The sequence below is a fragment of the Rhinoderma darwinii genome (genome assembly GCF_050947455.1).
Source record: "Rhinoderma darwinii isolate aRhiDar2 chromosome 1 unlocalized genomic scaffold, aRhiDar2.hap1 SUPER_1_unloc_23, whole genome shotgun sequence".
Classification (NCBI taxonomy): Eukaryota; Metazoa; Chordata; class Amphibia; order Anura; family Rhinodermatidae; genus Rhinoderma; species Rhinoderma darwinii.
Genome location: NW_027461660.1, coordinates 187226 through 204657, shown reverse-complemented (window position 1 = coordinate 204657; position 17432 = coordinate 187226). Strand labels below are relative to the sequence as shown.

Genomic DNA, 17432 nt, shown 5'->3' with positions numbered 1-17432 from the left:
GGAAATATAAACCCCCCACACCACGCAATCACTGGAAATATAAACCACCCACACCACGCAATCACCGGAAATATAAACCCCCCACACCATGCAATCACCGGAAATATAAAACCCCTCACACTGCGCAATCACCGGAAATTTAAACCCCCCACACCACGCAATCACTGGAAATATAAACCCCCCACACCACGCAATCACCGTAAATATAAACCCCCCACACCACGCAATCACTGGAAATATAAACCCCTCACACCGCGCAATCACCGGAAATATAAACCCCTCACACCGCGCAATCACCGGAAATATAAAACCCCTCACACCGCGCAATCACCAGAAATATAAACCCCCTCACACCGCGCAATCACCGGAAATATAAACCCCCTCACACCGCGCAATCACTGGAAATATAAAACCCCTCACACCGCGCAATCACCGGAAATATAAACCCCCTCACACCGCGTAATCACCGGAAATATAAAACCCCTCACACCACGCAATCACTGGAAATATAAAACCCCTCACACCGCGTAATCACCGGATATATAAAACCCCCCACACTGTGCAATCATAGGAAATATAAACCCCCTCACACCGCGCAATCACTGGAAATATAAAACCCCTCACACCGCGCAATCACCGGAAATATAAAACCCCCCCACACCGCGCAATCACCGGAAATATAAAACCCCTCACACCGCGCAATCACCGGAAATATAAAACCCCTCACACGCGCAATCACCGGAAATATAAAACCCCTCACACCGCGCAATCACCGGAAATATAAAACCCCCCACACCACGCAATCACCGGAAATATAAACCCCCCCACACCGCGCAATCACAGGAAATATAAAACCCCTCACACCGCGCAATCACCGGAAATATAAACCCCCCCCACACCGCGCAATCACCGGAAATATAAACCCCCTCACACCGCGCAATCACCGGAAATATAAACCCCCCTCACACCGCGCAATCACCGGAAATATAAAACCCCTCACACCGCGCAATCACTGGAAATATAAAACCCCTCACACCGCGCAATCGCCGGAAATATAAAACCCCTCACACCGCGCAATCACCGGAAATATAAAACCCCTCACACCGCGCAATCACCGGAAATATAAAACCCCTCACACCGCGCAATCACCGGAAATATAAAACCCCCCCCCACACCGCGCAATCACCGGAAATATAAACCCCTCACACCGCGCAATCACCGGAAATATAACCCCCCCCACACCGCGCAATCACCGGAAATATAAAACACCCCACACCGCGCAATCACTGGAACTATAAAACCCCTCACACCGCGCAATCACCGGAAATATAAAACCCCCTCACACCGCGCGATCACCGGAAATATAAACCCCCCACACCGCTCAATCACTGGAAATATAAAACCCCTCACAGCACGCAATCACCGGAAATATAAACCCCTCACACCGCGCAATCACCGGAAATATAAAACCCCTCACACCGCGCGATCACCGGAAATATAAAGCCCCGCACACCGCGCAATCACCGGAAAGATCGACCCCCCCACACCGCGCAATCACTGGAAATATAAACCCCCCACACCGCGCAATCACCGGAAATATAAAACCCCTCACACCGTGCAATCACCGGAAATATAAAACCCCTCACACCGCGCGATCACCGGAAATATAAAGCCCCGCACACCGCGCAATCACCGGAAAGATCGACCCCCCCCCCACACCGCGCAATCACTGGAAATATAAAACCCCTCACACCGCGCAATGGGCGGAAATATAAAACCCCTCACACCGCGCAATCACCGGAAATATAAAACCCCTCACACCGCGCAATCACCGGAAATATAAACCCCTCACACCGCGCAGTCACCGGAAATATAAAACCCCTCACACCGCGCAATCACCGGAAATATAAAACCCCTCACACCGCGCAATCACCGGAAATATAAAACCCCTCACACCGCGCAATCACCGGAAATATAAACCCCCTCACACCGCGCAATCACGGGAAATATAAACCCCCTCACACCGCGCAATCACCGGAAATATAAAACCCCCCACACCGCGCAATCACGGGAAATATAAAACCCCTCACACCGCGCAATCACCGGAAATATAAAACCCCTCACACCGCGCAATCACCGGAAATATAAAACCCCTCACACCGCGCAATCACCGGAAATATAAAACCCCTCACACCGCGCAATCACCGGAAATATAAACCCCCTCACACCGCGCAATCACGGGAAATATAAACCCCCTCACACCGCGCAATCACCGGAAATATAAAACCCCTCACACCGCGCAATCACGGGAAATATAAAACCCCTCACACCGCGCAATCACCGGAAATATAAAACCCTCACACCGGGCAATCACCGGAAATATAAACCCCTCACACCGCGCAATCACCGGAAATATAAAACCCCTCACACCGCGCAATCACCGGAAATATAAAACCGCGCAATCACCGGAAATATAAACCCCCTCACACCGCGCAATCACCGGAAATATAAAACCCTCACACCGGGCAATCACCGGAAATATAAAACCCCTCACACCGCGCAATCACCGGAAATATAAAACCCTCACACCGCGCAATCACCGGAAATATAAAACCCTTCACACCGCGCAATCACCGGAAATATAAAACCCCTCACACCGCGCAATCACCGGAAATATAAAACCCCCCCCACACCGCGCAATCACCGGAAATATAAAACCCCACACCGCGCAATCACCGGAAATATAAAGCCCCTCACACCGCGCAATCACCGGAAATATAAAGCCCCTCACACCGCGCAATCACCGGAAATATAAAACCCCCCACACTGCGCAATCACTGGAAATATAAAACCATCACCCCGCGCAATCACCGGAAATATAAAACCCCTCACACTGCGCAATCACCGGAAATATAAACCCCCTCACTCCGCGCAATCACCGGAAATATAAAACCCCCCCACACCTCGCAATCACCGGAAATATAAAACCCCTCACACCGCGCAATCACCGGAAATATAAAACCCCTCACACCGCGCAATCACCAGAAATATAAAACCCCTCACACCGCACAATCACCGGAAATATAAACCCCCTCACACCGCGCAATCACCGGAAATATAAAACCCCTCACACCGCGCAATCACCGGAAATATAAAACCCCCCCACACCTCGCAATCACCGGAAATATAAAACCCTCACACCGCGCAATCACCGGAAATATAAAACCCCTCACACCGCGCAATCACCGGAAATATAAAACCCCTCACACCGCGCAATCACCGGAAATATAAAACCCCTCACACTGCGCAATCACCGGAAATATAAAACCCCTCACACCACGCAGTCACCGGAAATATAAAACCCCCCACACTGCGCAATCACCGGAAATATAAACCCCCTCACACCGCGCAATCACCGGAAATATAAACCCCCCCACACCGCGCAATCACCGGAAATATAAACCCCTCACACCGCGCAATCACCGGAAATATAAAACCCCTCACACCGCCCAATCACCGGAAATATAAAACCCCTCACACCGCGCAATCACCGGAAATATAAAACCCCTCACACTGCGCAATCACCGGAAATATAAAACCCCTCACACAGCGCAATCACCGGAAATATAAAACCCGCACACCGCGCAATCACCGGAAATATAAAACCCCTCACACCGCGCAATCACCGGAAATATAAAACCCGCACACCGCGCAATCACCGGAAATATAAACCCCCCCCCCACACCGCGCAATCACCGGAAATATAAAAGCCCTCACACCGCGCAATCACCGGAAATATAAACCCCTCACACCACGCAATCACCGGAAATATAAACCCCTCACACCACGCAATCACCGGAAATATAAACCCCTCCACACCGCGCAATCACCGGAAATATAAACCCCCCCCACACCGCGCAATCACCGGAAATATAAAACCCCTCACACTGGAAATATAAAACCCCTCACACCGCGCAATCACCAGAAATATAAAACCCCTCACACCGCGCAATCACTGGAAATATAAACCCCTCACACCGCGCAATCACCAGAAATATAAAACCCCTCACACCGCGCAATCACTTGAAATATAACCCCCCCACACCGTGCAATCACCGGAAATATAAACCCCCCACACCGTGCAATCACCGGAAATATAAACCCCCCACACCGCGCAATCACCGGAAATATAAACCCCCTCACACCGCGCAATCACCGGAAATATAAAACCCCTCACACCGCGCAATCACCGGAAATTTAAACCCCCCACACCACGCAATCACTGTAAGTATAAACCCCCCACACCACGCAATCACTGGAAATATAAACCCCCCACACCACGCAATCACTGGAAATATAAAACCCCTCACACCGCGCAATCACCGGAAATTTAAACCCCCCACACCACGCAATCACTGGAAATATAAACCCCCCACACCACGCAATCACTGGAAATATAAACCACCCACACCACGCAATCACCGGAAATATAAACCCCCCACACCATGCAATCACCGGAAATATAAAACCCCTCACACCGCGCAATCACCGGAAATTTAAACCCCCCACACCACGCAATCACTGGAAATATAAACCCCCCACACCACGCAATCACCGTAAATATAAACCCCCCACACCACGCAATCACTGGAAATATAAACCCCTCACACCGCGCAATCACCGGAAATATAAACCCCTCACACCGCGCAATCACCGGAAATATAAAACCCCTCACACCGCGCAATCACCAGAAATATAAACCCCCTCACACCGCGCAATCACCGGAAATATAAACCCCCTCACACCGCGCAATCACTGGAAATATAAAACCCCTCACACCGCGCAATCACCGGAAATATAAACCCCCTCACACCGCGTAATCACCGGAAATATAAAACCCCTCACACCACGCAATCACTGGAAATATAAAACCCCTCACACCGCGTAATCACCGGATATATAAAACCCCCCACACTGTGCAATCATAGGAAATATAAACCCCCTCACACCGCGCAATCACTGGAAATATAAAACCCCTCACACCGCGCAATCACCGGAAATATAAAACCCCCCCACACCGCGCAATCACCGGAAATATAAAACCCCTCACACCGCGCAATCACCGGAAATATAAAACCCCTCACACGCGCAATCACCGGAAATATAAAACCCCTCACACCGCGCAATCACCGGAAATATAAAACCCCCCACACCACGCAATCACCGGAAATATAAACCCCCCCACACCGCGCAATCACAGGAAATATAAAACCCCTCACACCGCGCAATCACCGGAAATATAAACCCCCCCCACACCGCGCAATCACCGGAAATATAAACCCCCTCACACCGCGCAATCACCGGAAATATAAACCCCCCTCACACCGCGCAATCACCGGAAATATAAAACCCCTCACACCGCGCAATCACTGGAAATATAAAACCCCTCACACCGCGCAATCGCCGGAAATATAAAACCCCTCACACCGCGCAATCACCGGAAATATAAAACCCCTCACACCGCGCAATCACCGGAAATATAAAACCCCTCACACCGCGCAATCACCGGAAATATAAAACCCCCACACCGCGCAATCACCGGAAATATAAAACCCCTCACACCGCGCAATCACCGGAAATATAAAACCCCCCACACCGCGCAATCACCGGAAATATAAAACCCCTCACACCGCGCAATCACGGGAAATATAAAACCCCTCACACCGCGCAATCACCGGAAATATAAAACCCCTCACACCGCGCAATCACCGGAAATATAAAACCCTCACACCGCGCAATCACCGGAAATATAAAACCCCTCACACCGCGCAATCACCGGAAATATAAAACCGCGCAATCACCGGAAATATAAACCCCCTCACACCGCGCAATCACCGGAAATATAAAACCCTCACACCGGGCAATCACCGGAAATATAAAACCCCTCACACCGCGCAATCACCGGAAATATAAAACCCCTCACACCGCGCAATCACGGGAAATATAAAACCCTCACACCGCGCAATCACCGGAAATATAAAACCCCTCACACCGCGCAATCACCGGAAATATAAAACCCCCCACACTGCGCAATCACCGGAAATATAAACCCACTCACACCGCGCAATCACCGGAAATATAAAACCCCTCACACAGCGCAATCACCGGAAATATAAAACCCGCACACCGCGCAATCACCAGAAATATAAAACCCCTCACACCGCGCAATCACCGGAAATATAAAACCCGCACACCGCGCAATCACCGGAAATATAAACCCCCCCCCCCACACCGCGCAATCACCGGAAATATAAAAGCCCTCACACCGCGCAATCACCGGAAATATAAACCCCTCACACCACGCAATCACCGGAAATATAAACCTCTCACACCACGCAATCACCGGAAATATAAAACCCCTCACACCGCGCAATCACTGGAAATATAAACCCCCCACACCGCGCAATCACCGGAAATATAAAACCCCTCACACCGCGCAATCACCGGAAATATAAAACCCCCCACACCGCGCAATCACCGGAAATATAAAACCCCTCACACCGCGCCATCACCGGAAATATAAAACCCCCCACACCGCGCAATCACCGGAAATATAAACCCCTCCACACCGCGCAATCACCGGAAATATAAACCCCTCACACCGGGCAATCACCGGAAATATAAACCCCCCCCACACCGCGCAATCACCGGAAATATAAAACCCCTCACACTGGAAATATAAAACCCCTCACACCGCGCAATCACCAGAAATATAAAACCCCTCACACCGCGCAATCACCAGAAATATAAAACCCCTCACACCGCGCAATCACTGGAAATATAAAACCCCTCACACCGCGCAATCACCGGAAATATAAAACCCCCCCACACCGCGCAATCACCGGAAATATAAAACCCCTCACACCGCGCAATCACCGGAAATATAAAACCCCTTACACCGCGCAATCACCGGAAATATAAAACCCCTCACACCGCGCAATCACCGGAAATATAAAACCCCCCACACCACGCAATCACCGGAAATATAAACCCCCCCCACACCGCGCAATCACAGGAAATATAAACCCCCCCCCCACACCGCGCAATCACCGGAAATATAAACCCCCTCACACCGCGCAATCACCGGAAATATAAACCCCCCTCACACCGCGCAATCACCGGAAATATAAAACCCCTCACACCGCGCAATCACCGGAAATATAAAACCCCTCACACCGCGCAATCACCGGAAATATAAAACCCCCCACACCGCGCAATCACCGGAAATATAAACCCCTCACACCGCGCAATCACCGGAAATATAAAACCCCTCACACCGCGCAATCACTGGAAATATAAAACCCCCCACACCGCGCAATCACCGGAAATATAAAACCCCCCCCCCCCCACACCGCGCAAACGCCGGAAATATAAAACCCCCCACACCTCGCAATCGCCGGAAATATAAACCCCCCCCCCACACCGCGCAAACGCCGGAAATATAAAAGCCCCCACACCCCGCGATCACCGGAAATATAAAAGCCCCCACACCCCGCGATCACCGGAAATATAAAACCCCTCACACCTCGCAATCACCGGAAATATAAAACCCCTCACACCGCGCAATCACCGGAAATATAAAACCCCTCACACCGCGCAATCACCGGAAATATAAACTCCCCCTCCCCACACCGCGCATTCACCGGAAATATCACACCGCGCAATAACCGGAAATATAAACCCCCTCACACAGCGCAATCACCGGAAATGTAAACCCCCTCACACCGTGCAATCACCGGAAATATAAACCCCTCACACCGCGCAATCACCGGAAATATAAACCCCTCACACCGCGCAATCACTGGAAATATAAAACCCCTCACACCGCGCAATCACCGGAAATATAAACCCCTCACACCGCGCAATCACCGGAAATATAAAACCCCTTACACCGCGCAATCACCGGAAATATAAACCCCCCCCACACCGCGCAATCACCGGAAATGTAAAACCCCTCACACCGCGCAATCACCGGAAATATAAAACCCTCACACCGCGCAATCACCGGAAATATAAAACCCCTCACACCGCGCAATCACCGGAAATATAAAACCGCGCAATCACCGGAAATATAAACCCCCTCACACCGCGCAATCACCGGAAATATAAAACCCTCACACCGGGCAATCACCGGAAATATAAAACCCCTCACACCGCGCAATCACCGGAAATATAAAACCCCTCACACCGCGCAATCACCGGAAATATAAAACCCCTCACACCGCGCAATCACCGGAAATATAAAACCCCTCACACCGCGCAATCACCGGAAATGTAAAACCCCTCACACCGTGCAATCATCGGAAATATAAAACCCTCACACCGCGCAATCACCGGAAATATAAAACCCCTCACACCGCGCAATCACCGGAAATATAAAACCCCTCACACCGCGCAATCACCGGAAATATAAAACCCCTCACACCGCGCAATCACCGGAAATATAAAACCGCGCAATCACCGGAAATATAAACCCCCTCACACCGCGCAATCACCGGAAATATAAAACCCTCACACCGGGCAATCACCGGAAATATAAAACCCTCACACCGCGCAATCACCGGAAATATAAACCCCCTCACACCGCGCAATCACCGGAAATATAAAACCCCTCACACCGCGCAATCACCGGAAATATAAAACCCCTCACACCGCGCAATCACCGGAAATATAAAACCCCTCACACTGCGCAATCACCGGAAATATAAAACCCCTCACACCGCGCAATCACCGGAAATATAAAACCCCCCACACTGCGCAATCACCGGAAATATAAACCCCCTCACACCGCGCAATCACCGGAAATATAAAACCCCTCACACAGCGCAATCACCGGAAATATAAAACCCGCACACCGCGCAATCACCGGAAATATAAAACCCCTCACACCGCGCAATCACCGGAAATATAAAACCCGCACACCGCGCAATCACCGGAAATATAAACCCCCCCCACCGCGCAATCACCGGAAATATAAAAGCCCTCACACCGCGCAATCACCGGAAATATAAACCCCTCACACCACGCAATCACCGGAAATATAAACCCCTCACACCACGCAATCACCGGAAATATAAAACCCCTCACACCGCGCAATCACTGGAAATATAAACCCCCCACACCGCGCAATCACCGGAAATATAAAACCCCTCACACCGCGCAATCACCGGAAATATAAAACCCCTCACACCGCGCCATCACTGGAAATATAAACCCCCCACACCGCGCAATCACCGTCAATATAAAACCCCTCACACCGCGCAATCACTGGAAATATAAAACCCCTCACACCGCGCAATCACCGGAAATATAAAACCCCTCACACCGCGCAATCACCGGAAATATAAAACCGCGCAATCACAGGAAATATAATCCCCCTCACACCGCGCAATCACCGGAAATATAAAACCCTCACACCGGGCAATCACCGGAAATATAAAACACCTCACACCGCGCAATCACCGGAAATATAAAACCCCTCACACCGCGCAATCACCGGAAATATAAAACCCTCACACCGCGCAATCACCGGAAATATAAAACCCCTCACACCGCGCAATCACCGGAAATATAAAACCCCTCACACCGCGCAATCACCGGAAATATAAAACCCCTCACACCGCGCAATCACCGGAAATATAAAACCCCCCACACTGCGCAATCACTGGAAATATAAAACCCCCCACACCGCGCAATCACCGGAAATATAAAACCCCTCACACCGCGCAATCACCGGAAATATAAAACCCCTCACACCGCGCAATCACCGGAAATATAAAACCCCTCACACTGGAAATATAAAACCCCTCACACCGCGCAATCACCAGAAATATAAAACCCCTCACACCGCGCAATCACCAGAAATATAAAACCCCTCACACCGCGCAATCACCTGAAATATAACCCCCCCCACACCGTGCAATCACCGGAAATATAAACCCCCCACACCGTGTAATCACCGGAAATATAAACCCCCCACACCGCGCAATCACCGGAAATATAAACCCCCTCACACCGCGCAATCACCGGAAATATAAAACCCCTCACACCGCGCAATCACCGGAAATATAAACCCCCCACACCACGCAATCACTGGAAATATAAACCCCTCACACCGCGCAATCACCGGAAATATAAAACCCCTCACACCGCGCAATCACCGGAAATATAAAACCCCCCACACCACGCAATCACCGGAAATATAAACCCCCCCACACCGCGCAATCACAGGAAATATAAAACCCCTCACACCGCGCAATCACCGGAAATATAACCCCCCCCCCCACACCGCGCAATCACCGGAAATATAAACCCCCTCACACCGAGCAATCACCGGAAATATAAACCCCCCTCACACCGCGCAATCACCGGAAATATAAAACCCCTCACACCGCGCAATCACCGGAAATATAAAACCCCCCACACCGCGCAATCACCGGAAATATAAACCCCCCACACCGCGCAATCACCGGAAATATAAAACCCCTCACACCGCGCAATCACCGGAAATATAAAACCCCCCACACCGCGCAATCACCGGAAATATAAAACCCCTCACACCGCGCCATCACCGGAAATATAAAACCCCCCACACCGCGCAATCACCGGAAATATAAACCCCTCCACACCGCGCAATCACCGGAAATATAAACCCCTCACACCGGGCAATCACCGGAAATATAAACCCCCCCCACACCGCGCAATCACCGGAAATATAAAACCCCTCACACTGGAAATATAAAACCCCTCACACCGCGCAATCACCAGAAATATAAAACCCCTCACACCGCGCAATCACCAGAAATATAAAACCCCTCACACCGCGCAATCACCGGAAATATAAAACCCCTCACACCGCGCAATCACCGGAAATATAAAACCCCCCCACACCGCGCAATCACCGGAAATATAAAACCCCTCACACCGCGCAATCACCGGAAATATAAAACCCCTTACACCGCGCAATCACCGGAAATATAAAACCCCTCACACCGCGCAATCACCGGAAATATAAAACCCCCCACACCACGCAATCACCGGAAATATAAACCCCCCCCCACACCGCGCAATCACAGGAAATATAAACCCCCCCCACACCGCGCAATCACCGGAAATATAAACCCCCTCACACCGCGCAATCACCGGAAATATAAACCCCCCTCACACCGCGCAATCACCGGAAATATAAAACCCCTCACACCGCGCAATCACCGGAAATATAAAACCCCTCACACCGCGCAATCACCGGAAATATAAAACCCCCCACACCGCGCAATCACCGGAAATATAAACCCCTCACACCGCGCAATCACCGGAAATATAAAACCCCTCACACCGCGCAATCACTGGAAATATAAAACCCCCCACACCGCGCAATCACCGGAAATATAAACCCCCCCCCCACACCGCGCAAACGCCGGAAATATAAAACCCCCCACACCTCGCAATCGCCGGAAATATAAACCCCCCCCCCACACCGCGCAAACGCCGGAAATATAAAACCCCCCACACCGCGCAATCACCGGAAATATAAAAGCCCCCACACCCCGCGATCACCGGAAATATAAAACCCCTCACACCTCGCAATCACCGGAAATATAAAACCCCTCACACCGCGCAATCACCGGAAATATAAAACCCCTCACACCGCGCAATCACCGGAAATATAAACTCCCCCTCCCCACACCGCGCATTCACCGGAAATATCACACCGCGCAATAACCGGAAATATAAACCCCCTCACACAGCGCAATCACCGGAAATGTAAACCCCCTCACACCGTGCAATCACCGGAAATATAAACCCCTCACACCGCGCAATCACTGGAAATATAAACCCCTCACACCGCACAATCACTGGAAATATAAAACCCCTCACACCGCGCAATCACCGGAAATATAAACCCCTCACACCGCGCAATCACCGGAAATATAAAACCCCTTACACCGCGCAATCACCGGAAATATAAACCCCCCCCCACACCGCGCAATCACCGGAAATGTAAAACCCCTCACACCGCGCAATCACCGGAAATATAAAACCCTCACACCGCGCAATCACCGGAAATATAAAACCCCTCACACCGCGCAATCACCGGAAATATAAAACCGCGCAATCACCGGAAATATAAACCCCCTCACACCGCGCAATCACCGGAAATATAAAACCCTCACACCGGGCAATCACCGGAAATATAAAACCCCTCACACCGCGCAATCACCGGAAATATAAAACCCCTCACACCGCGCAATCACCGGAAATATAAAACCCCTCACACCGCGCAATCACCGGAAATATAAAACCCCTCACACCGTGCAATCATCGGAAATATAAAACCCTCACACCGCGCAATCACCGGAAATATAAAACCCCTCACACCGCGCAATCACCGGAAATATAAAACCCCTCACACCGCGCAATCACCGGAAATATAAAACCGCGCAATCACCGGAAATATAAACCCCCTCACACCGCGCAATCACCGGAAATATAAAACCCTCACACCGGGCAATCACCGGAAATATAAAACCCCTCACACCGCGCAATCACCGGAAATATAAAACCCCTCACACCGCGCAATCACCGGAAATATAAAACCCTCACACCGCGCAATCACCGGAAATATAAAACCCCTCACACCGCGCAATCACCGGAAATATAAAACCCCTCACACCGCGCAATCACCGGAAATATAAAACCCCTCACACCGCGCAATCACCGGAAATATAAAACCCCACACCGCGCAATCACCGGAAATATAAAGCCCCTCACACCGCGCAATCACCGGAAATATAAAGCCCCTCACACCGCGCAATCACCGGAAATATAAAACCCCCCACACTGCGCAATCACTGGAAATATAAAACCATCACCCCGCGCAATCACCGGAAATATAAAACCCCTCACACCGCGCAATCACCGGAAATATAAACCCCCTCACACCGCGCAATCACCGGAAATATAAAACCCCCCCACACCTCGCAATCACCGGAAATATAAAACCCCTCACACCGCGCAATCACCGGAAATATAAAACCCCTCACACCGCGCAATCACCAGAAATATAAAACCCCTCACACCGCGCAATCACCGGAAATATAAACCCCCTCACACCGCGCAATCACCGGAAATATAAAACCCCTCACACCGCGCAATCACCGGAAATATAAAACCCCCCCACACCTCGCAATCACCGGAAATTGAAAACCCTCACACCGCGCAATCACCGGAAATATAAAACCCCTCACACCGCGCAATCACCGGAAATATAAAACCCCTCACACCGCGCAATCACCGGAAATATAAAACCCCTCACACTGCGCAATCACCGGAAATATAAAACCCCTCACACCGCGCAATCACCGGAAATATAAAACCCCCCACACTGCGCAATCACCGGAAATATAAACCCCCTCACACCGCGCAATCACCGGAAATATAAAACCCCTCACACAGCGCAATCACCGGAAATATAAAACCCGCACACCGCGCAATCACCGGAAATATAAAACCCCTCACACCGCGCAATCACCGGAAATATAAAACCCGCACACCGCGCAATCACCGGAAATATAAACCCCCCCCCACCGCGCAATCACCGGAAATATAAAAGCCCTCACACCGCGCAATCACCGGAAATATAAACCCCTCACACCACGCAATCACCGGAAATATAAACCCCTCACACCACGCAATCACCGGAAATATAAAACCCCTCACACCGCGCAATCACTGGAAATATAAACCCCCCACACCGCGCAATCACCGGAAATATAAAACCCCTCACACCGCGCAATCACCGGAAATATAAAACCCCTCACACCGCGCCATCACTGGAAATATAAACCCCCCACACCGCGCAATCACCGTCAATATAAAACCCCTCACACCGCGCAATCACTGGAAATATAAAACCCCTCACACCGCGCAATCACCGGAAATATAAAACCCCTCACACCGCGCAATCACCGGAAATATAAAACCGCGCAATCACAGGAAATATAATCCCCCTCACACCGCGCAATCACCGGAAATATAAAACCCTCACACCGGGCAATCACCGGAAATATAAAACCCCTCACACCGCGCAATCACCGGAAATATAAAACCCCTCACACCGCGCAATCACCGGAAATATAAAACCCTCACACCGCGCAATCACCGGAAATATAAAACCCCTCACACCGCGCAATCACCGGAAATATAAAACCCCTCACCGCGCAATCACCGGAAATATAAAACCCCTCACACCGCGCAATCACCGGAAATATAAAACCCCCCACACTGCGCAATCACTGGAAATATAAAACCCCCCACACCGCGCAATCACCGGAAATATAAAACCCCTCACACCGCGCAATCACCGGAAATATAAAACCCCTCACACCGCGCAATCACCGGAAATATAAAACCCCTCACACCGCGCCATCACTGGAAATATAAACCCCCCACACCGCGCAATCACCGGAAATATAAAACCCCTCACACCGCGCAATCACTGGAAATATAAAACCCCTCACACCGCGCAATCACCGGAAATATAAAACCCCTCACACCGCGCCATCACCGGAAATATAAAACCCCTCACACCGCGCAATCACCGGAAATATAAAACCCCTCACACCGCGCCATCACCGGAAATATAAAACCCCCCACACCGCGCAATCACCGGAAATATAAACCCCTCCACACCGCGCAATCACCGGAAATATAAACCCCTCACACCGGGCAATCACCGGAAATATAAACCCCCCCCACACCGCGCAATCACCGGAAATATAAAACCCCTCACACTGGAAATATAAAACCCCTCACACCGCGCAATCACCAGAAATATAAAACCCCTCACACCGCGCAATCACCAGAAATATAAAACCCCTCACACCGCGCAATCACCTGAAATATAACCCCCCCACACCGTGCAATCACCGGAAATATAAACCCCCCACACCGTGTAATCACCGGAAATATAAACCCCCCACACCGCGCAATCACCGGAAATATAAACCCCCTCACACCGCGCAATCACCGGAAATATAAAACCCCTCACACCGCGCAATCACCGGAAATATAAACCCCCCACACCACGCAATCACTGGAAATATAAACCCCTCACACCGCGCAATCACCGGAAATATAAACCCCTCACACCGCGCAATCACCGGAAATATAAAACCCCTCACACCGCGCAATTACCAGAAATATAAACCCCCTCACACCGCGCAATCACTGGAAATATAAAACCCCTCACACCGCGCAATCACCGGAAATATAAACCCCCTCACACCGCGCAATCACCGGAAATATAAAACCCCTCACACCGCGCAATCACTGGAAATATAAAACCCCTCACACCGCGCAATCACCGGAAATATAAAACCCCCCCACACCGCGCAATCACCGGAAATATAAAACCCCTCACACCGCGCAATCACCGGAAATATAAAACCCCTCACACCGCGCAATCACCGGAAATATAAAACCCCTCACACCGCGCAATCACCGGAAATATAAAACCCCCCACACCACGCAATCACCGGAAATATAAACCCCCCCACACCGCGCAAACACAGGAAATATAAAACCCCTCACACCGCGCAATCACCGGAAATATAACCCCCCCCCCCACACCGCGCAATCACCGGAAATATAAACCCCCTCACACCGAGCAATCACCGGAAATATAAACCCCCCTCACACCGCGCAATCACCGGAAATATAAAACCCCTCACACCGCGCAATCACCGGAAATATAAAACCCCTCACACCGCGCAATCACCGGAAATATAAAACCCCCCACACCGCGCAATCACCGGAAATATAAACCCCTCACACCGCGCAATCACCGGAAATATAAAACCCCTCACACCGCGCAATCACTGGAAATATAAAACCCCTCACACCGCGCAATCACTGGAAATATAAAACCCCTCACACCGCGCAATCACCGGAAATATAAAACCCCCCCCCACACCGCGCAATCACCGGAAATATAAAACCCCTCACACCGCGCAATCACCGGAAATATAAAACCCCTCACACCGCGCAATCACCAAAAATATAAAACCCCTCACACCGCGCAATCACCGGAAATATAAAACCCCCCACACCGCGCAATCACCGGAAATATAAAACCCCTCACACCGCGCAATCACCGGAAATATAAACCCCCCCCACACCGCGCAATCACAGGAAATATAAAACCCCTCACACCGCGCAATCACCGGAAATATAAACCCCCCCCACACCGCGCAATCACCGGAAATATAAACCCCCTCACACCGCGCAATCACCGGAAATATAAAACCCCTCACACCGCGCAATCACCGGAAATATAAAACCCCTCACACCTCGCAATCACCGGAAATATAAAACCCCTCACACCGCGCAATCACCAGAAATATAAAACCCCTCACACCGCGCAATCAGCGGAAATATAAACCCCTCACACCTCGCAATCACCGGAAATATAAAACCCCTCACACCGCGTAATCACCGGAAATATAAACCCCTCACACCGCGCAATCACCGGAAATATAAACCCCCCCACACCGCGCAATCACCGGAAATATAAACCCCCTCACACCGCGCAATCACCGGAAATATAAAACCCCTCACACCGCGCAATCACCGGAAATATAAAACCCCTCACACCGCGCAATCACCGGAAATATAAACCCCCTCACACCGCGCAATCACCGGAAATATAAAACCCCTCACACCGCGCAATCACCGGAAATATAAACCCCCCCTCACACCGCGCAATCACCGGAAATATAAACCCCTCACACCGCGCAATGACCGGAAATATAAAACCTCTCACACCGCGCAATCACCGGAAATATAAACCCCCCCACACCGCGCAATCACCGGAAATATAAAACCCCTCACACCGCGCAATCACCGGAAATATAAAACCCCTCACACCGCGCAATCACCGGAAATATAAACCCCCCCCCCCCCCACACCGCGTAATCACCGGAAATATCAAACCCCTCACACCGGAAATATAAAACCCCTCACACCGGAAATATAAAACCCCTCACACCGGAAATATAAAACCCCTCACACCGCGCAATCACCGGAAATATAAACCCCTCACACCGCGCAATCACCGGAAATATAAACCCCTCACACCGCGCAATCACCGGAAATATAAAACCCCCCACACCGCGCAATCACCGGAAAGATAAAACCCCTCAAACCGCGCAATCACCGGAAATATAAACCCCCTCACACAGCGCAATCACCGGAAATATAAACCCCCTCACACAGCGCAATCACCGGAAATATAAAACCCCTCACACCGCGCAATCACCGGAAATATAAAACCCCTCACACCGCGCAATCACCGGAAATATAAAACCCCCCCA

The 17432-nt window shown here is 50.7% G+C and overlaps 1 long non-coding RNA gene across 1 annotated transcript in view; it reads left to right on the top strand.

The window, feature by feature from the left end:
• LOC142671119 (uncharacterized) overlaps nt 1-17432 on the top strand; it is an 89266-nt gene that overhangs the window by 12718 nt on the left and 59116 nt on the right. The window lies entirely within an intron of this gene.